This window comes from Sparus aurata, chromosome 11, assembly GCF_900880675.1.
Source record: "Sparus aurata chromosome 11, fSpaAur1.1, whole genome shotgun sequence".
Classification (NCBI taxonomy): Eukaryota; Metazoa; Chordata; class Actinopteri; order Spariformes; family Sparidae; genus Sparus; species Sparus aurata.
Genome location: NC_044197.1, coordinates 34685512 through 34708055, shown reverse-complemented (window position 1 = coordinate 34708055; position 22544 = coordinate 34685512). Strand labels below are relative to the sequence as shown.

Below are 22544 nucleotides of genomic sequence, written 5' to 3'. Positions count from 1 at the left end.
GCTTTTCATTAAAAGTGAGTTTCTGTGTTTGGGTCCTCACCTTTTCACAAGTTGTTACAAGTTGACTGTGATTTAGAATCGGAAATGGACTACTTTTACTGATTTAAATTGAGAAGGTGTGTGATGTTACAGCTGCTTCGTTCAAGAATGATGGCATACAGAAATTATAAAACAATACATAAATACCAAATCGTCTATTCTGTACAGATAAGAAGATGAATAAATATAAATAGAATTAAAAGGATACAGTGAAGATTTGTGTTTTATAATATTTATAATGATATATACTGCCTGGCCAAAAAGTCACCACCTAGATTCAGTGAAGCAAATAGGTAAGAGTTAGTTATTGAACCCTAACTGATACAATGAGGAGCTTCTCATTTCTTAAACAACCATGTCAGAAGACTTATCCAGTGGTCATGGAAAAGATGTTTCCTTGTTTCAGAAATATCAAATTATTGGCGTGCACCAAGCAAAGAAAACAACTAAGGAGATTTTTAGAGGTGCCAAAATTGGCTTTAAAACTGTCCAACGCATTAGGAAAACCTGGAAGGATTAGTGGTGAACCATCCAAGAAGAAATGTAGTCAGATGATAGTGATCAGAGATAACTTAAATGTTTGGTGAAATCAAATGGTAAAAAAATCAACAGTAAAACTCACAACTGTGTTTAAAAGTGAAAGAGCATCCCCACACACACAATGCAAAGAGAACCCAAGGGATTAGACTAAACAGCTGTGCCGCCTAGAGACGTTATAAGTCCAAAAAATGAGGTCAGCTGACTATCTGAATACTGAATGACCAGGTTTTTCCTTTAGTCATTTCTTCCCTGATGGCGCGACATATTCCAAGATGGCAGAGCCATGATTCATCAGGCTCAAATTGTGAAAGAGTGGTTCAGGGAGCATTTTGATAATGATAATAATAACAATATTTTTCACACATGGATGGACCACAAAAGACATTGACCTCATTTAGAGTGTTTGGGATGTGCAGTGGCCTGATCATTAATAAAAGATCTTCAACACAAAACTTCAGTGAACTTTCCTTCAGAAAACAGCCTCCCCCCCTTCGCGTGACATAGTCAAACAACGTCCTTTTTAGTGAGGGTGATTATGTTATTATGTAATCTAGACAGAAAATGTAACTTCCCTCCCTCAAACAGGGAAATATCTGTGTCACAGAAGCCCAAGGACAGTAATATTACAATCAACAATAGTAAAGTAAAAAATAAACAATAATATAAAGAAGTAAGAAATAGAAATAGACTCACATACATACATAATATTTTACACTGTGAACTAGACTTGTCACGATACCAAAATGAGTAACCACGATACTATACCAGACAAAGTATCACGGTTCCGGGTATTATCGCGATACTGCAGCCTTTTTTTATTATCATTATTTTTATGAACTGCAATGTATTTGTACAAGTTATAAATACTTATTAATTACTTATAATGTTGTTTGGTGCATGATAAACATAATACTAGTGAAGCATGAATTAGACTGAAACAAATACTTTTATGAATAACTGTAGCCCGGTCAAATTTAAAATAACACAGGACACAAACTAATTTACGGGATCTTTATTTCTCCGAATACTCTTTAAAAAATGAGAGTAGTATTAAATTATCTTGGAGAGTTAAATTTGGTTTAGGTTTTAACAAGGATTTCCTTCACAAACAAAAATGGACATCTTCAGGCATGAAGAATCTCACTTTACGTAATATCTTACTCTTCAAAACTCAAATGACTTCACCTATCTTGGTTAACAATATCTCTGACTGAAAGTGCATTAATGCCAGTGCATTAACAACTCATGAACAACTCTATGTAAATACATGCATCAACATGCATGAAAAGCTTGATGTGAGTACAAGAACAACTGTAGCGGTAACTCTTCTGTTAAACAAAATAAAAGAAATAAACAAAATCCACATACAGTTATTTCCACAGAATATGAAACATTAGTACATTAATATGAAATTAAATCATACAGCTCATTAATATACTTACAACACTATCTCTGTGCTAACTCAGATGCACATCATGCGGCGACAGGCCGTCAAACTCATGCAGCTCTACACACGAAAATAAACATCATTTTCAGTAAAATGCATAACTAGTGAAAGTTATCCAGCATGAACAATGGCAAAATGTAACTCTGTAAACTGAATTTACAATACTTTGAGCGTGTATTAACTTTGCTGACCCCTTAATTCATTTCTCCGCGACCGAGCACATGTACTCGAAATCTGTAAACATCTGAATAACTACGTCGCTATCTGCGGTAAACATTACATGTTACACTTCTATACGATCTCAAAAGTGATTATTTGTCAAGCGTTTCATACAGAAAGTAACATTTTAAACATATTTACCCTCTCGAAAAACAGCAAATATCCCTCCTGGTGAACAGGTGAGTCTCTCTCTAAGCGGACGCGGTTCATCACTTCCTGTTTCTGGTCCGCGATTCTCACTATCTCTCACGTGATCTCCTACAGAACATCTCACAGTCTGGGGCACAGCGCCATCTAGTGGCTTTAGTGTGAACTCTTATTTCCACTTGGCTACATACTCCCCTGCTAAAAAGTCAACGTCCTCGATGACTTAGTTCGTTGTTCTAACTTCTTTCACTGCTTCCCTGAAGAACACAGCACCCATACTGGTTAACAACTGGGACAATACATCAGGACTGAGTGAAATAGCATTACAAGCTGACCTAGGGACATGGTGTGGGTTTGAGTGTGCCCCAGCGTTTGCTCTCTTTGTTCTGCGAGGTGCAGGAACAGGCACAGTAACCTCTTCATCCCTACTACTGCTACTTTGGGCCAAAGGAAGAGGTGTCTCTCCCACTGGTTCATTTTCAAAAGATTCCACATTCACTGGCTCAGGGCAATCTCTAGACTCTGTGTCTGCTCTGTCCTGACCGTCAGAGATCTCATCTCTCTCTGAATGTTCCCCTTGACCCAGACGTGGACAAGAAACTTCCTCCAACACCACATACTCGGGATCTGCACAGAGTGAATCAGACTCAGAAGGAGCATGGACAGGTGTCTCTGTAGGGGTGCCAACTCTCCTCCTCCTGGGAGCTGGAACAGGACCTACACAGGGTCTAAGATTAACCCTATGGACCCTCTTAACCGGACCACCCTCCACAGGCTCTACAGTGTGAGTTGTTCCTTGCACATCTATCACCCTATGAACTGTAGGACCCCAAGCATCTTGGATCTTATTCCTGCCCTGAGGCCGGTGTCGTAGGTACACTAACTGACCCACATCAACTGGAGGACAGTAGACTTTGTGTTTGTCAAGTTCAATCCTTTCTGCTGCTTTCTTTTCAGCGTACTCTTTGGCTCTAGCATGGGCTTCATTTAGACGTTCCTGATGCACCACTAGCCAGTCATGTGTCTTATTCGGTGCTTGGTCCCGCCCTAACAGAGCATCTACAGGTAGGTGTGGATGGACTCCGAATAACAAATAGTACGGAGAATGACCTGTAGTTGCATGAGGTGTCACGTTGTAGGCATGGACTAACTCTGCTAAGTGCTCGGGCCAACGGCGCTTCTTCTCTGGTGGCAGTGTACGCAGGAGATCATGCAGAGTCCTATTGTACCTCTCACATTGTGCATTCCCCTGAGGATGGTGAGGTGTCGTGCGAGTTTTCTTTACACCATAGAGCCTACATAACTCAGAAATTACGTCACTCTCGAAGTTTCTGCCCTGATCGGAATGTAGTCTCTCAGGCACACCATACTTCATGAACCACTCTCGAAGAAGAACCTTGGCTGTAGTGTCAGCTTTCTGATCACGAGTGGGGAAGGCTTGTGTGAACTTTGTGAACACATCTGTCACTACCAAAACATTCTCTCGTCCGTCTGAAGCTGGCTCTAAGATGGTGAAGTCTATAGCAACTACCTCCAGGGGCCGTGTAGCTAAGAAGGACTTCATAGGAGGGTGTATCTTGGGCTGTGGCATTTTGGTGAGGACACATCGCTGACACTTCTTTACCCACTGCTCGACATCATCGTACATTCCCCCCCAGAAACATCTCTGTTTCAAAAGGTTCTGTGTTCTCTCTATCCCCTGATGCCCCATATGGTCATGCACACTCTCAAGGACCTGTTCTTTCAAACAGGCAGGTAACAGAAGCTGGTGACATTCACCCACATGGACATCCTCAATCACGCGATAGAGTAAACCATCTGTCTCCTGGATCCGGTACCACTGTCTGAGTAAGGACAATATAGGCTTGGCTAGCCCTATTCTCTCCCTACCGGTGGGTTTATGTTTCCTGTTCCAGAACTGTCTAAATGCACTTAGTGTGGGATCTGTACTCTGAAATTGGCGTAGCTCTACCTTAGAGTAGCCGGGCAAAGTGGAGGTGTTATCCTGCTCGTCAGTACCCTGCTCAGCCTCTGAGGTACGAACCTGTCTAATTTTGCAGCACTTTGTCCCTGCAGTTCCTAGCTCCAGGCCTAGCGCTGTTCCCTTCCTGACATTGCAAATGGCCACACAGCCCTCAAAATCTAAGTCATCTGGGTGCGGCTGGGGCTTCCCTGCTAACGGCTGCCTAGAGAGGGCGTCTGCAGCAGTGTTACAGCGACCTGGGCGGTACTTGACTTCAAAGTCAAAGACTGCTAACTGAGCTACCCAGCGCTGTTCAATCGCCCCTAACTTGGCTGTGTTAAGGTGACACAAGGGGTTGTTGTCTGTTATGACTGTGAACTTAGAGCCTAATAGGTAACCTCTAAATTTTTCTGAAACTGCCCACTTAAGGGCAAGCAGTTCCAGTTTCATACTGCTGTAGTTTCTGTCGTTTTTCTCTGCATTCCGCAGCCTCCTGCTGGCATATGCTATCACTCTTTTCTCTTTTCCCTGCTGTTGATACAGGACTGCGCCTAACCCTGAACCACTTGCATCTGTTTCGACAATAAAAGGAAGAGAAAAGTCAGCATAACCTAACAAAGGAGCACTGGTGAGTTTCTCTTTCAGTAACTCGAAAGCCTCCTGACACTCTGTGGTCCATAACCTTTCGAACAGCTGTTTAGATCTCGACGGGCTGGTGTTTTTGAGACATGCATTAACAACATCATGTAGAGGGCCTGCCAGCTGAGAAAACCCCTCTATGAACCTTCTATAATAACTACAGAAGCCTAAGAAGGATCTTAATTCCTTTACTGTGCTTGGAACTTTCCATTGCTGCACTGCAGCGATCTTATCAGGATCAGTCCCTATGCCCTCAGCGGATATCTGATGACCAAGAAACCGTACCTCTGACTGCAAAAAGTGACACTTCTCCACCTTGACTTTAAGTCCTGTCTCCTTCAGTCTCTGCAAAACTTTCTCAAGCCTCACTAGATGCTCCTCAAACGACTCGGAGTATACCAACATGTCGTCTAAATACACAAGCATGATCTGCAGTACCAAGTCACTCATCGTCACCTGCATCAGCCTCTGAAAAGTAGCTGGCCCATTACACACTCCAAACGGCATCCTAGAGTACTCGTAAAGCCCAAAGGGTGTTGTAAATGCAGTTTTATGGCGGTCATCCTCGTGTACAGCAACCTGATGGTACCCACTAGCCAGGTCGATAGTCGAAAAGAACTTTGCTCCGTGTAGGGCATCGAAACACTCATCGATGCGAGGCAAAGGGAAAGCGTCACGGCGAGTCTTTGAGTTTAGCCTTCTATAGTCCACACACAATCTTAGACTACCATCAGTTTTTCTGACAAGAACCACTGGTGAAGCATAGGCGCTAGTGCTTTCCTGAATGACACCCTTCTTTAGAAGCTTGGTGATGTGCTCCCTAACCTCGTTATACTGTGTGGGGGGTATACGGCGGTAGGGCTGTGAAACAGGGACTTCATCTGTCAGGGTGATCTCATGTCTGACTCGGTCTGTGTAACCTAGATCCTCATCCTGAAGAGCAAACACATCTGCATACTTGGCTAGGAGTACAGCTAACTTGGCCTGCTCTTCCTCTGTACCACCTATGTGCAGCTGGCCCAGTATAGACTGGAGGTCATTATCTGCTGTCGGTTTCTCTTTCTGGTCAACAGTCACTTCTTCTTGGTCAGCGGAGATGCGCTGAAATCTCACCTCTGTCTGGTCATTGTCAACACATTCAACCTGAGACAAAATGCCTAGTCTGGCCCGGGGATTCAACCACACATCCTCCTGAGAGAAATTCACTACCTGCACTGGGAACACACGTCTAGTGGCCTCTACTAGAGTGGGTGGTATTACAAGATCACCGGGCAGTGGTGACTTAGCTGGCTCCAGCAGCAAATAGGCCCCCTCATCAGATGCGGTTTTGCTCCCCTTGGCATAAACTGTAGCAACAGAACACGCTGGCACCCGCACTGTATCTCGGCCTGTTACCCTGGCCGTGGTTGTCTTCTCTACTACCTCACATGTCTGTACCCGCTGAAAGGCTTCCCTCCAGTCTGGATCGAGCTCTCCTCTGAGAGTACTGTCAAACTCAGCTGTGACCAACTGCTTGCATCTCTTAATGATATTCATACCAATGAGACCTGGCACTGGTTCCTGAAAACTCTTTGTCTGGGGCTGTTCTAACTCTTTGTTCTGGGTCGCCAACTTCTCTCCTCTGACTGTATCTTGAACAACAGGGTCTTTAACCACTAAGAAACCACACTCTGGTATGTTTAACCCCATGGCCTCCATATCCAGTTCAAGATATCCTAAGTAGGGAATCGGCAAAGAGTTTGCTGCAGTCAACTTGAGCCACTGGGCTGTGGGAAACACATCTTCCTCTTTCCCTAATAAGTGTTGTCTGAAGAAAGACTCAGAAACGGTGCTAACTTGGCTCCCTGTGTCCAACAGGCATTTAACTGGAACCCCACCAATCTGTACTGAAACTTCCCGACACTCACCCACCGCCCGCTCAAGAAATCGCTCACGGTTAAGAGTCTTAGAGCCTCTAGTCTCACCTCGGATTGCCCGGCTCTTGGCATCCGAGGAAGCTAGTTTGACTGAACCGAGGCACTGGAGGTAGTAGGCTGGTTTCCTGGTTTGCGCTGTGTGCACTCCTTTGCAATGTGTCCCACCCCTTTACATTTGAAGCAAATTGGCTTCCCATCCTCTGTAAACTGGGGCTTCATTCTAGGCTTACCACCTGTGTCTTTGCTGTATTTTTCTTTAAGAGCTAGACCCTCTTTCAATGCAATGGTTAACTCCCCTATAGCCTTGCTCTGCTCTGAGACCACCTTAACAATATCCTCAAGAGTAGTAGACTGCTTCTCATGTGAGTTATCAGGACACTGGCCTTCTCCCCTGATACTGTCACATGCTACCTTCCTGCTCTTAACCACCTTAGTGTTACACGACTTGTCCTCCAGGGACCAGGCAATGGCCTCTTCTCGTACATCCAACAGAGTGGTCTGGGGGTCATCCCTAACCATTTTGCGTAGTTCTCTTCTGAGAGAAGAATCTCGCACGCCCTCAATGAATTGGTCTCTGACTGCAGCCTTAGCATCGGATACAGCATTAGGTCTCTGTTTTAGGGCTAGTCGTAATATCTGGGAGAGTGCGTGTGAATACTCTTGAAAATTCTCACCCTCCCTTTGCTGGCGACCATAAAAGGCTTGTAACAGCTGAGCCATGCTACGTTTCTCTGCGTAGGCCTCTCTTAAGCAAGTGAATAACTCGCTAGGATCTTTAGGCTCCCCGTCCATGCACAGTCTGATCTCTTCTAACGCAGACCCTCTTAAAAGAGATAGAATGAAATCAATCTTTTCTTCAGGACTCTGACCTCTGGCCCTGATAACACGTTCTACTTCCTCAATGAACTCATCGACTGAGCGACCATCGGTGGCTGGATCCCCACTAAAAGGCTGGATCGGACGCTCTCTCGGCACATAAACATATGACTTACTTGACCCAGTCTTTAGAGTGGCAATAGTTTCCATGGCTTTATCATGTTTCTCAGTCAGTTCAGAAAGCTTGGCCTGCAATTGTTCAATAGTTTCAGTCTCTTCTCCAGAGCTCTGCTCTTCGCTATGTTCTGCCTCCGACATGGTGAAATGTCTCTGTGCCGACTTAGCTCAACTCAAGTCACTTGAAATCCTGCAGTCAGGGAAGGGATGATGGCTGCGTCCTCCTCTCTTTCCTCTCGGTCCCCGGGGTTGTCTGGATCTCAGGAAGCTAGTCACTGGTTCTCCACAGCAACTCCAGGCAGGCCTCACCACCCTGGATCCTTTTCTGCACCGGGGCCTCCAGTTACCGCTACAGTTGTTCATGCACCTCACAAATCTAGTCCACTCTATTCTATTCTGGCCAATTTCCAAATTATCAGAATACTCCAAGAAATAGAGACCCCACTCCTGGTACCAAAATGTGTAGCCCGGTCAAATTTAAAATAACACAGGACACAAACTAATTTACGGGATCTTTATTTCTCCGAATACTCTTTAAAAAATGAGAGTAGTATTAAATTATCTTGGAGAGTTAAATTTGGTTTAGGTTTTAACAAGGATTTCCTTCACAAACAAAAATGGACATCTTCAGGCATGAAGAATCTCACTTTACGTAATATCTTACTCTTCAAAACTCAAATGACTTCACCTATCTTGGTTAACAATATCTCTGACTGAAAGTGCATTAATGCCAGTGCATTAACAACTCATGAACAACTCTATGTAAATACATGCATCAACATGCATGAAAAGCTTGATGTGAGTACAAGAACAACTGTAGCGGTAACTCTTCTGTTAAACAAAATAAAAGAAATAAACAAAATCCACATACAGTTATTTCCACAGAATATGAAACATTAGTACATTAATATGAAATTAAATCATACAGCTCATTAATATACTTACAACACTATCTCTGTGCTAACTCAGATGCACATCATGCGGCGACAGGCCGTCAAACTCATGCAGCTCTACACACGAAAATAAACATCATTTTCAGTAAAATGCATAACTAGTGAAAGTTATCCAGCATGAACAATGGCAAAATGTAACTCTGTAAACTGAATTTACAATACTTTGAGCGTGTATTAATTTTGCTGACCCCTTAATTCATTTCTCCGCGACCGAGCACATGTACTCGAAATCTGTAAACATCTGAATAACTACGTCGCTATCTGCGGTAAACATTACATGTTACACTTCTATACGATCTCAAAAGTGATTATTTGTCAAGCGTTTCATACAGAAAGTAACATTTTAAACATATTTACCCTCTCGAAAAACAGCAAATATCCCTCCTGGTGAACAGGTGAGTCTCTCTCTAAGCGGACGCGGTTCATCACTTCCTGTTTCTGGTCCGCGATTCTCACTATCTCTCACGTGATCTCCTACAGAACATCTCACAGTCTGGGGCACAGCGCCATCTAGTGGCTTTAGTGTGAACTCTTATTTCCACTTGGCTACATAACATTTATTAAAAAGTTAAAATAATAAAAAAAAAGGTATGGTCTTGGCCATGGGTTGCTTCCCTTTTGGGTTGGATGGCTCTCTCTAAAATAAGGAGTGGGAAATACATAACAAATTAGCCTAATGGTCCTAATGGTTTTAGTTCATAACTGGGTCAATAAGAGTACATGAACAAAAGCATACGAGCAATAAAAAACAAATAAATGGAGTTAGAATTTATATGGTTGAAATCATATAATCATTTAGTTTCCTTTGCACATTATTTATGTTTAACTAATATAAATAATCAATTTAGGATAACAAATCCTCTGTCTTTTAAAAATATCTATTTGACAATAATATAACATCATAAACCATAGAGGACAAAATACAATTAACAGGAACTGATTCCCTGTGAAAACTATATTTTTATGCATTTTCTAGGTGCTTTATACTTTGACATCCTTTAACTCTTCATTCCTCAGCCTGTCCACGGAGCATATAGACTAATATTAGCCAATGAGAAAATAAACATGGCATACTAACCTGGTATTCGACATATAAATCTGGGTGACGACCCTGCAGGTATTTATGAGGTTGGATGTGTTCCCTCCTTTGGCTTCTATAGCTTGGTGGCAGCGCCTGCACAGTGGACGGCCATCGTCTATTGCTTTACCATCTGTGCCTTGTTTAAAGCTAAAATAGTTCCAAATGTGACTTTTGGAGTTTGGTTTTTTGAGCAAAATTAGTGATGCCACTGAGATGCCGCCGCGGCAGACTCGCCGCTCGGGCCTGGTGCTTCTGCCATGGTGAGTGTGTTGTCTCGTGTTGGTGACTGTAAGCTCGCATCTGGGTGAGACAGAACTTTAGCTTGTTGTATGTTTTGAAGCAAATTTCTATCGAAGCGGAGCTGTCTTCACGGAGTTCGTTCTTGCCGGCAGAAACACACGAACAGCCAATCAGCTAACAGACGGGCGGACCCAGCGTGCGGAAACAGCCTATCATATCCCCAGACATCACCAGTAACAGGCAAACTGCCAATCATTCAGCAGCTGTGTAGTTCGGTTGCAGTAGTTAGCATGTGGGTTTGTTTACAAGGGAGTAGCATGCAGTGAGAAGGAGAGTAGAGGCGGTCGCTATGTAGCGGAAACTGGCACCGGTAGTATAGTAATCCACGGTAGTACCGTCGTGTAGAATTTCTAGTATAGTAGGAACCGTTAAGATTTGGCACCGCGGGGTACCGTGGGTACCGCGGGTATCGTGCAACTCTACTGTGAAATGTGTTATTGTAAGCAATATGGCAGTTTGTTGTTGTTAATAAATAATAAATATTGGTATTAAAAATTGTCCAGTCAATACAAACCAAAATGAGAAATGGGTTATGTGTAGACTTGTATTGCACAGTGAGGTCTACTGGGAGCAGTGCTGGTTGTATAGTCTGACAGCAGCAGGAAGGAAGGACCTGTGCTACCTCTCCTTCACACACTTGGACCTGTGATACCTCTCCTTCACACACTGGGACCTGTGATACCTCTCCTTCACACACTTGGACCCGTGATACCTCTCCTTCACACACTGGACCCGTGATACCTCTCCTTCACACACTTGGACCCGTGATACCTCTCCTTCACTCACTTGGACCCGTGATACCTCTCCTTCACACACTTGGACCTGTGATACCTCTCCTTCACTCACTTGGACCTGTGATACCTCTCCTTCACACACTGGGACCTGTGATACCTCTCCTTCACACACTGGACCTGTGATACCTCTCCTTCACACACTTGGACCCGTGATACCTCTCCTTCACACACTGGGACCCGTGATACCTCTCCTTCACACACTGGACCTGTGATACCTCTCCTTCACACACTGGACCTGTGATACCTCTCCTTCACACACTTGGACCCGTGATACCTCTCCTTCACACACTGGGACCCGTGATACCTCTCCTTCACACACTGGACCTGTGATACCTCTCCTTCACACACTGGACCTGTGATACCTCTCCTTCACACACTGGACCTGTGATACCTCTCCTTCACACACTTGGACCTGTGATACGTCTCCTTCACACACTTGGACCTGTGATACCTCTCCTTCACACACTTGGACCTGTGATACCTCTCCTTCACACACTGGACCTGTGATACCTCTCCTTCACACACTTGGACCTGTGATACCTCTCCTTCACACACTTGGACCTGTGATACCTCTCCTTCACACACTTGGACCTGTGATACCTCTCCTTCACTCACTTGGACCTGTGATACCTCTCCTTCACACACTTGGACCTGTGATACCTCTCCTTCACACACCTGGACCTGTGATACCTCTCCTTCACTCACTTGGACCTGTGATACCTCTCCTTCACACATTTGGACCTGTGATACCTCTCCTTCACTCACTTGGACCTGTGATACCTCTCCTTCACTCACTTGGACCTGGGATACCTCTCCTTCACACACTTGGACCTGTGATACCTCTCCTTCACACACTTGGACCTGTGATACCTCTCCTTCACACACTTGGACCTGCGACACCTCTCTTTCACACACTTGGACCTGTGATACCTCTCCTTCACACACTTGGACCTGTGGTACCTCTCCTTCACACACTGGACCTGTGATACCTCTCCTTCACTCACTTGGACCTGCGACACCTCTCTTTCACACACTTGGACCTGTGATACCTCTCCTTCACACACTTGGACCTGTGATACCTCTCCTTCACACACTTGGACCTGTGGTACCTCTCTTTCACACACTTGGACCTGTGATACCTCTCCTTCACACATTTGGACCTGTGATACCTCTCCTTCACACACTGGACCTGTGATACCTCTCCATCACTCACTTGGACCTGTGATACCTCTCCTTCACACACTTGGACCTGTGATACCTCTCCTTCACACACTTGGACCTGTGATACCTCTCCTTCACACACTGGACCTGTGATACCTCTCCTTCACACACTGGACCTGTGATACCTCTCCTTCACTCACTTGAACCTGTGATACCTCTCCTTCACACACTTGGACCTGTGGTACCTCTCCTTCACACACTTGGACCTGTGATACCTCTCCTTCACTCACTTGGACCTGTGGTACCTCTCCTTCACACACTTGGACCTGTGGTACCTCTCCTTCACACACTTGGACCTGTGATACCTCTCCTTCACTCACTTGGACCTGTGATACCTCTCCTTCACACACCTGGACCTGTGATACCTCTCCTTCACACACCTGGACCTGTGATACCTCTCCTTCATACACTTGGACCTGTGATACCTCTCCTTCACACACCTGGACCTGTGATACCTCTCCTTCACTCACTTGGACCTGTGACACCTCTCCTTCACTCACTTGGACCTGTGATACCTCTCCTTCACACACCTGGACCTGTGATACCTCTCCTTCACTCACTTGGACCTGTGATACCTCTCCTTCATACACTTGGACCTGTGATACCTCTCCTTCATACACTTGGACCTGTGGTACCTCTCCTTCACACACCTGGACCTGTGATACCTCTCCTTCACACACCTGGACCTGTGATACCTCTCCTTCATACACTTGGACCTGTGATACCTCTCCTTCACTCACTTGGACCTGTGATACCTCTCCTTCACACACTTGGACCTGTGATACCTCTCCTTCACTCACTTGGACCTGTGATACCTCTCCTTCACACACTTGGACCTGTGATACCTCTCCTTCACACACTTGGACCTGTGGTACCTCTCCTTCACTCACTTGGACCTGTGGTACCTCTCCTTCACACACTTGGACCTGTGATACCTCTCCTTCACACACTGGACCTGTGATACCTCTCCTTCACACACTGGACCTGTGATACCTCTCCTTCACACACTTGGACCTGTGATACCTCTCCTTCACACACTTGGACCTGTGATACCTCTCCTTCACACACTTGGACCTGTGATACCTCTCCTTCACACACTTGGACCTGTGATACCTCTCCTTCACACACTGGACCCGTGATACCTCTCCTTCACACACTTGGACCCGTGATACCTCTCTTTCACACACTTGGACCTGTGATACCTCTCCTTCACACACTTGGACCTGTGGTACCTCTCTTTCACACACTTGGACCTGTGATACCTCTCCTTCACACAGTTGGACCTGTGATACCTCTCCTTCACACACTTGGACCTGTGATACCTCTCCTTCACACATTTGGACCTGTGATACCTCTCTTTCACACACTTGGACCTGTGATACCTCTCCTTCACACACTTGGACCTGTGGTACCTCTCTTTCACACACTTGGACCTGTGATACCTCTCCTTCACACAGTTGGACCTGTGATACCTCTCCTTCACACACTGGACCTGTGATACCTCTCCTTCACACACTGGACCTGTGATACCTCTCCTTCACACACTGGACCTGTGATACCTCTCCTTCACTCACTTGGACCTGTGATACCTCTCTTTCACACACTGGGACCTGTGATACCTCTCCTTCACACACTTGGGCCTGCGATACCTCTCATTCCTTATAACTGTATCCATATGATTAGAAACAGTTAGTGGTTACATGTTTAGCTTAACAGGTGGAAACACCTTGAAAAACACGGCAATGGCACATTGCTCCATATCGGTGTGGAACTTAAGATAACCTCAAGTGAGATCTGGTAAACAATCTGTGTGTCTCAATTTGTAGTAAGGAAGTTGCTCTTGATTAACAGACTCATAGTTTAATTCAATGAACAGAAAAAGAGAAGTGGCAGATATCCTTAGTTGAGGTATTGGCATGAGGACCAGGAGAGCACATGTCTGATGTTTGTCACTAGTAGACGCAGTGCATTTCACTGACTGTATGCATAACTATATGTCATACATTACATTATTTGATTCATAGAATATTGTAGCAGCAGAAAAAAATACCAGAAAGGAGAACAATGTTGCATCACAACAGCCTGGAAAAAAAGAGATTGGTTCATTTGTGAACATGTGGTGTGACTGAGTAGGGCCAGCTGAGGACCAGTGTTCAGGTTAATCCTACCTCCTTTCTCTTCTACGCGCGCGCGCGTGCGTGCGCACACACACACACACACACACACACACACACACACACTTTACTCTCACACAGATTACACTATTTAATCATGATTAAAATCAGAGTGTTGGACTGTTGAACACTGCTTAGATGAGTGGAAAAGAGAGATGAAGGGAAGAAAGGAAAGGGCAAAGCAGACATCAATAAGAAGAGAGAGGAAAAGATGAATAGACACAGATACAGGCTAGAATAGCTTCTCTAAATCTAAAGGTGTAGTACATTGAATTCAAACAACCCCTAACTGCTGCTAACTGGATTCTCTTTACAGGAGTGCAGCTGCTGTTAGCTACTTATCCTAGTTAGCTGTGCAGCTAGCTGGACTCCCAAGTTATTCACTTTTCACTGCTAATTATTTAACTATAATAGTTGACCCTGCAAGCAACATGAAAATGAAGCAAAAGAAAAAAGAGCTGCTAACTTAGTAATGACCAGCCAGACTAGAGAACAATAACTACAACCAGTGTCCTCTAGCTTCTCACTGGATACTGCTCAGCAGGATGGGCCTGTTAAACACTTGAACCGCAACTTTCCCTGGACTGGCTCATCATCCAAGAAACCACCAGCATCTTTCCCTACAAACACGTTGAACTGGGCCTACAGAGCATCCAGTATGGCATAGCACAGCTAAGCATGGGGTTTGACTTTGGTTGATGTTACACACGTGTGTTGAATGTATTTGGTCTATTCACTGTTTGAATGATAACTGACCATTGTGTAGTCAGATTAATGGTAGCTGGCCCTGTCGCAATGCTAAGTTATTGTTAAATGACTCTCCATACAGACTCAGGGCCTTTGCATATAGCTAACTATCTTCTCTTACATGGCACCACATCACACACTCTACAGTATGTGGGGCTGAGCAAGTACAGGAGGAGTGTGTTTTAGGATGTATACATTTATGCAGGTAAAAATGTTGAAGACTGGGCATGTGTTTGCATAATTGACAGAACTGTGGTAGCTGCTGCCAGTTTGAGCCAAAACTTCCTTACATTTACATTTACATTTAGGGCATTTAGCAGATGCTTTTGTCCAAAGCGACTTATGATAAGTACATTTGTCACAAGAGAGAAACCATGACATATCACTGTCAATGGAGTAAAAGAAATATAGAAACAATTGTCAAGCCCTCATCTGAGGATAACTGTTATTTGTGAGAGATTCTTTAAGTGCATAAGTGCTATGATAGAAGTGCTAATGATACAAGCATACAAGTGTATACATTTTTTTCTTTTTTCTTTTTTTTCTTTTTGGGGGGTTGGGAGGGATTCATGCTATGTGGGGTCGAGGTGAAGTCTGAACACATGATGGAAACATTTTTAGGAAGCTTAAATGCTTGGGACATGAAGACTTGACTTTATATGAAGTATTTGTGACAGTTTATAGAAGATAGTGTGTGACAGCTGATAGATGTCACTCTCAGTCCTGTACGACTGCCTGATGGTTGCAGATGAACTGACATTTTTACGCTTGAGTGTGTTTTCTCATCAGTTTTTCCCGTGTTTGTTCTGACTGCAGGCAGCATGGTGCTGAGCTCAGTCTCTCTCTCAGTTTCCTTTCACAGTCCAAAACCATGCAGCTTAGCTGAAGTGGTGACTGTAATTGGTCCAGAAGTGTAAATGTGCTTGTGTGTGTCTAACACTCACGTTTACATTTACATATATCTCACGAGTATCTCATTCAGTCCCTTCATACAGATTAGGCTGATTAGACAGTGTTCCCTTTCAGTACCCTCACACACAGGGACTTCTCCTGGAGACATAACTGTTGTGTGATATTGATATGAGGCAGATCTACTCTCATCCATCAGTGTCTGCCAGCATCATCACTGACATGATCACAGAGAGAGGCAGAAGCAGGACAGTACGGTGAGCCAGAGGAGGTCTTAGGTTGGAGCCTCAGGACAGGACAGCACATTAAAGGGAAACTCTCGCCAAAAAGCAACCAAGGCTTTTTTTGTAAAAGCATAATTACGACAAAAGAGGCACTTTTAAGATTTACCGTAGTTTTGTTTTCGGGCAAGCTAATTTTCAATGGAGTGCTGGAGCACTGATACACTAGCATCAAAATCTCTATTTTTAGAACACTACACTCTACACATGAACACGAGCATTGAGACACTTTTTGTCTGCCATGACTGCGGTGCGCCAGAGGTGCTACTGCAAATGTGAGTTGTCCAAAAACCTTCTTTTAGTAAACTCTGTGTACACAAACAATGTTCTCAGTGCTCGTTTTCATGTGTAGAGACCCTGGTGATACTACGAGCAAAGTTTCATGTTGTGTTGAGCCTTCTTTCTGTTTTAAAAATAGAGATTTTGATTCTAGTGATCAGTGCCTGTAGCACTCAATTGAAAATCAGCTTGCCCGAAACAACTACAAACTACAAACGGTAGACCATAAAAGTGCCTCTTTCATCGTAATTATGCTTTTACACAAAGGTTTGTCTCATATTCAATCACAAATAAAGCCTCGGTTGCTTTTTGGCGAGAGTTTCACTTAAACTCTACAGCTTCTCTCAGAGGAACCACCTCAGTGTGCAACTCTAAGGACAGGGAGTGCTGCTCCCCATCCTTTGTTCTAATGTTGTTCCCCTCATGTGATGAAGCATGTACAAAGCACACGCAATAAAATGTGTGCGTGTGTTTGTGTGTGTTGTGATGATGGAGATGGAGGCAGAGGGTTATAGTCTGAAGGTGCAGATCAGATGATACAGTCAGATTGAAGGAACTTGTGATGTGTCTGTTAGTAAAACTTCAGTTCAGCTGTACTCTATTACTCTTACCACTCCTGCAAACACAACTGAACACACATACTGTTGTTGGCTGATAACATGATCTGTTTCTTTGAAAAACAGAAGGTTAATGGTTGTGAATGCTGATGAAGAGTAAGAAGGGAGGTCACTCAGCATTATAGTACATTGTACATTTTGTGTACATTGCACAGCACTAAAAGAGCTTTTGACAGCATATGTTGGCTGATAATGGCAGGAGCAGTGCAGGTGTCAGTGTGAGATAAAAAAAAAAAAAAAACGCTGCAGTCTATGTAGGTTAGCAGGTTCCATGGCCCCAGTGAAACCCAGCCACCATTAATCTGTTTCACCTGGGATTTTCAGAATGTCTGCCATGAAGAACCTTTACATATTTCATCAGTTCACCACACTGCCCTCCTACCGCTGAGTCATTTTATCAGAAACTGTAACACTTATTTCTCACTGTAAAGTGGATGATTGTCAGCTGTTTTGTCCCCCTTTGACCCAGTGTTTCAGCCAACCTTGTGAATGTTTCATCCTGCTTATCAGACATAAAGTGCCGGATATCACACAACATTAATAGCCCAGCAGTTTAGCTATTAGTCAACTAATAAACAAATACAGTCTAAACTATTGGATCAGCGAGGTCAATTCCTTTATTTTTGCTGTACACTGAAAACATTTGGGTTTGACACCAAAAGATGAATATGAGACAAGAGATCAGCATTTTCGCTTCCATTCCCAGGTATTTACATCCTGATCTGTTACAAAACATAGTAGCAAAGTGCTGTATTTGAAATAAAAACAGGGTTACGCAGTACGTTTCTATGACAATTGAGAACAAATACAAGCCAAAACACTGAAAGAAATAGTGCCTAAAGGTACAACAGATATACAACAAGTTATTAAATGTTCACTATAAGATTCTGGAAAAAATGTGAATCACAATTTTTTTGCTTAGAATTGAGATCACGATTCTCTAGCACATTTTTTTCACAAAATATTTATTGCACTGATGAGTAAAAAAAACATTGTAGTATGGCAGAGGCATACTACTATGCCTCTGCCAAAGTAATGTTTTTTTTTGTTTTGTTCAAGTTCTATTATTGGATGAGAAATGATTTTTACAAAAGAACAAAAAAAATTTGTCTCCAAGATAAGAGGGCATCCTTTAATCCCTCATGTTGTACAGTGTTTATTGGGGCCGTATCTTTGGCTAGGTGATATGTGATAGCTGCTTTGATTGGCTTTCTAAAACGGAGGCGTAATATTCCTCACTTAAACATGTGACGTGACATGAAGCTCGAAGTTGGGCTGTGAACAGTTGACAACGAATTTGTCTTCAAAATAAGAGCTTTACATTGCACCCCATTGGAGTTTAGAACTGGGTTCTTAGTGGGGGGCTTTTAATTTGAAAGTAGCAACTATTTCTAGGTTGCGCTACAACAACAAGCTAACACAACGAAAAAGATAGAGATCCAGGAGACGCTAGCATCTCCCGGATCTCAGCGGCTGTCCAGTTGCTCATCTAGCAGGCGAGGTGGAAATAAGTGTACCATCTGAGGCGGCAAATCGGCTGACCAGAACAGACCATCAATTTGCCGCCCTCTGTCTAAAACCGCGGACCTAGCCGCCAAAAAGACGGGCAGATTGGCGGCTTGCTGCCCTGTCTATAAACGGCTTCTCACTCATTTCTTCCAAACACTCAACTGCAGGCGGGCTTCCGCCAATGAATCACGTGTTGTAAAGATGCTTTACCACAGGTTGAGGGAGGAGGCAGCGGCAGTGCTGCATTTGGGGGCGCTTCAAAAAATCCGGGAGGAAAATAGGAGCATTTGTTTGTGATTCAGCTCGAGATATAAAATGCTTCAGAATCGCCATGTGTAGAAATAAGAGCAAGTGTATGTGTGAATCGAGATCGCGATTTTTTAACGATTTTTCGTGCAGCCCTAGTTTATATATAAAAATAGTTTTTGATATGGACAATATTTAAAAGAGGACACTGAGCCTGAGATCCTCAGTTTGCATCTCCATAAACAAGGGAGTAGCAAACCATAGAAGTCAGCATCATTTGTAACAGGACTCCAAATTTTTAGGTGAACAAAAGTATAAGACAGGCAGACTTAAAATAGATTAGAGTGAATAATACTTGATACTTAATTCATTTGCAATAACTGGATCAAGCCTGTGACCCACTGACATCACCAAACCTTTACATTCTTCTTTTGTGATGCTTCCTAGGCTTTCACTACTGCTTCTTTCAGTTGATGTTTGTTTTGAGGGCTTTCTCCATCGTGTGTTACATCATCAATGAAGATCAATGAGCCCATGCCAGAAGAACCCATGCAGGGCCACCACAGTGTTTCACAGATGAGCTCGTGTGTTTGGGATCATAAGCAGATCCTTTTTTCTCCATACATTAGCATTTCCATCACTTTGGTAAAGGTTCATCTTTGTCTCATCAGTCCATAAATCTTTGTCCCTGAACTTTTGAGCCTCATCTCTGTACTTTTTGGCAAATTCCAATCTGGCCTTTATGTTCTTATTGCTAATGATGGGTTTGCATCTTCTGGTGTGATCACTGGCCTTTGTTCCCGAAGTCTTCTGCGAACGTTGGATTGGGACACCTTCACTCCTGCCCTCTGGAGGTCGTTTGTTATGTCACTGACAATTGTTTTAAGGTTTTTCAGTACAGCTCTCACAATGTTTTTCATCCACTGCTGATGTTTTCCTTCATCTACCAGTTAACTTCTGTTGCTGAGTACACCAGTGGTTTCTGTCTTCTTCAGGACATTCCAAATGGTTGTACTAGCTATGGCCATGTGCAATGACTCCATCGCCATCTTCCATCTGTTGGTGAAACCTTTTAACTATAAATGCAGACTGCAAGGGCAAAATCTGGTGCTGAAACTGAGAGCAGACATTCAGCGCTATTTATAGTTTGAATAATCAGTGTAGTAGGACACACTTGGGCAGCAAAAAACACCTGTCTGTCCCATGCTCCAATAACTTTCCGCACTTGAAAAATGAGTGGGTTCAAACAAATGATGCTATCTTCTAAGATTTGTAAGGGGCTATATACATGATTATTATTTCTATTAGATGCAGTTTTCACTCGCCCTTGTTCTTACTGAAATAAGATGCAATAAACGTATACAGTTGGAACTTCAAAATAAAGGCCTGTCTCTTAGAAGTCTGTTTTCTCAGTAGTTGAGGTGAATAATTTGAGGTTCATTTGTCCTTCTGTGTGTGTCCAGGACCCTCATCCTATTCATACTTATAAAAGTGTTGTTAGACTGCTCAGTAGTCTCCCAGCAACAGTGTGGCAGTGATTTCAGTGAGAGAAATACCCTGGCAGAAGAAATGCAAACTGTGCAGCCTGACCTATTGAAGAGGAGGCTGAGGGAACCATTAGCACTGCCAGGATCAGGGCTTCTCTCTCCTGGTTTGGATGCTGCTTTATTGCAGTGGAGGTGTCAGAGTGGCTCCAATCTATTGTAATCTCTGATGTCTTTTCTAACAAGTGGACTGAAGCAGAGCAATCCCACTTAAATGTGTGAATTACATTTGTATTAGTTTAACATGGGACAATGGGAAAGTTCAAAGTCATAAGTTTTTTTCCTTAATGAACCTATAATTCACTGTATAATTAAGCCATGATGTCTAATGCGTCCTTCGGCGGGGGGGGGGGGGGGGTAGCTCCAGAGAGAGCTCTCTGTAGATTGATGTGGCTGCTGTGAAACCTCAGATGCTTCACTTAAAGGTTTGATTCTCACAGAGGTCATCAATGCCGAAACTGTGTGGACACGTGCCTCTGAGCTCTGAGTCAAAGCATTACACAGAAAGAACATGTAAGCATGTGTGTGTGCCAGGGTTGGGCTCTCTATCAGAGACTGAACCAGCAGTACAGATGTCCAGTCAGCAGGAGGCTCCAGCTTCAGATCAGATTAGAGAGGGAGAACTGTGCTGCAGTTTGCATTGTTGCCAGAGCTGTATTTTATCAGTAATTGGGGTCAACCTGCAGGCTCTTTAAAGCAACATAATGTAACTTTTTAACCTTATAATAACCATGGTACAGTGTCTTGTAACAGGGTGAATGGTGTTTCTACTCTATGTAAGTTCAGTAAGAGTAGGATCACAGCTTTACATGTAGGGCTGGGAGATATATGGAATATACTCGATGTATCGCGGCTTGTTCTCTGTGGGATGTAGAAAATGACTATATCATGAATATTCTAGTATACATTCAATTGTCACGCAGTTGCTTTTAGTCGCGGGCATTGAACTACAGGTTTTTCTCACTCTTTCTCATCTCCCCGCACAGAGATAAAACAAGCGCACCTAGTTATGTACATCACATTCTGTCGTGCGTGCAACATCATACGCCCGGCAGCATGTAGCAGCAGAGATCTCAGGTAGCGGCAGCAGCAGGTGCTAAGAAAAATGGAGGGAGAATTAATTCCCAAGAAAAACAACACAGGATCCATCGTCTGGCGGTGGTTTGGATACAAGAGGGAGGACGTTGAACAAATAAACTTTATATGTAAAGTATGCCGCAAAAGTGTTGCCATAAAAGGTGGTAGTACAAAAAATGTATATCACCATTTGAGATCCCACCCGCTAGAAAACAAAGAGTGCTTGAAACTTGGCACGAGCGCATCGCCAGCCAGTGCCATATCAAAGAAAGTGCCAAAGCAACCAGCACTGACGCAGTTGAGTCTGGCGTCTTCTTTTCCAGAACAACACCATACCACAAAAATAGTCAAAAACAGAAGGATAACATCCGCAGTAACCCACCACATAACGATAGACATGGCCCCAGTGAGTGTGGATTCAGAAAGCTCATCAACACACTTGACCCAAGATATAATCTACCTGGTCGCAGATATTTATTTATATTTATGACGTGCATTTCATACAGAAGAAACCAAAACTAAAGCTGTGAACTTTTCATTTTCACCATTTCATTTCCTATGATGCAGCAAATTTTAATTTTACTTTATTTTAAGATGACCTGTGTGACATCCTGCACAAATGTGCATGTATTTCTTTTAAAATATGCTAGTGGCATTATGCACAAAATGTGCACTTTTATTTAGTGTTGTTTGAAATGTTATTTGTGACATCATGCACAAAAAGGCACTTTATTTTGTTTATTAGTTTAAATATTGTACTGGCATTATGCATAAAAGGCACTTTATTTGTTTTGAAATGACATGTTTTGCCACTGCTTAATAACTGTTTAATAAATACAGTTTTGATAAATGTGTTTAGTTGGGACTTTACCCTTTTGGCATGAATGTTTAAAATCAGCATATATTAAT

At 43.4% G+C, this 22544-nt stretch overlaps 1 protein-coding gene and 2 long non-coding RNA genes across 3 annotated transcripts in view; 1 reads left to right on the top strand and 2 right to left on the bottom strand.

The window, feature by feature from the left end:
* Window positions 1-22544, top strand: part of arhgap39 (Rho GTPase activating protein 39) — a 153496-nt gene that overhangs the window by 92615 nt on the left and 38337 nt on the right. The window lies entirely within an intron of this gene.
* On the bottom strand, window positions 1612-2649 carry LOC115591828 (uncharacterized). The gene is made up of 3 exons (XR_003986023.1): window positions 2387-2649; window positions 2022-2086; window positions 1612-1907 (listed from the first exon to the last, which is right to left on the bottom strand). It is a non-coding gene; the product is annotated as an uncharacterized LOC115591828 (long non-coding RNA).
* On the bottom strand, window positions 8439-9401 carry LOC115591830 (uncharacterized). Its single transcript, XR_003986024.1, has 3 exons — window positions 9214-9401; window positions 8849-8913; window positions 8439-8734 (listed from the first exon to the last, which is right to left on the bottom strand). It is a non-coding gene; the product is annotated as an uncharacterized LOC115591830 (long non-coding RNA).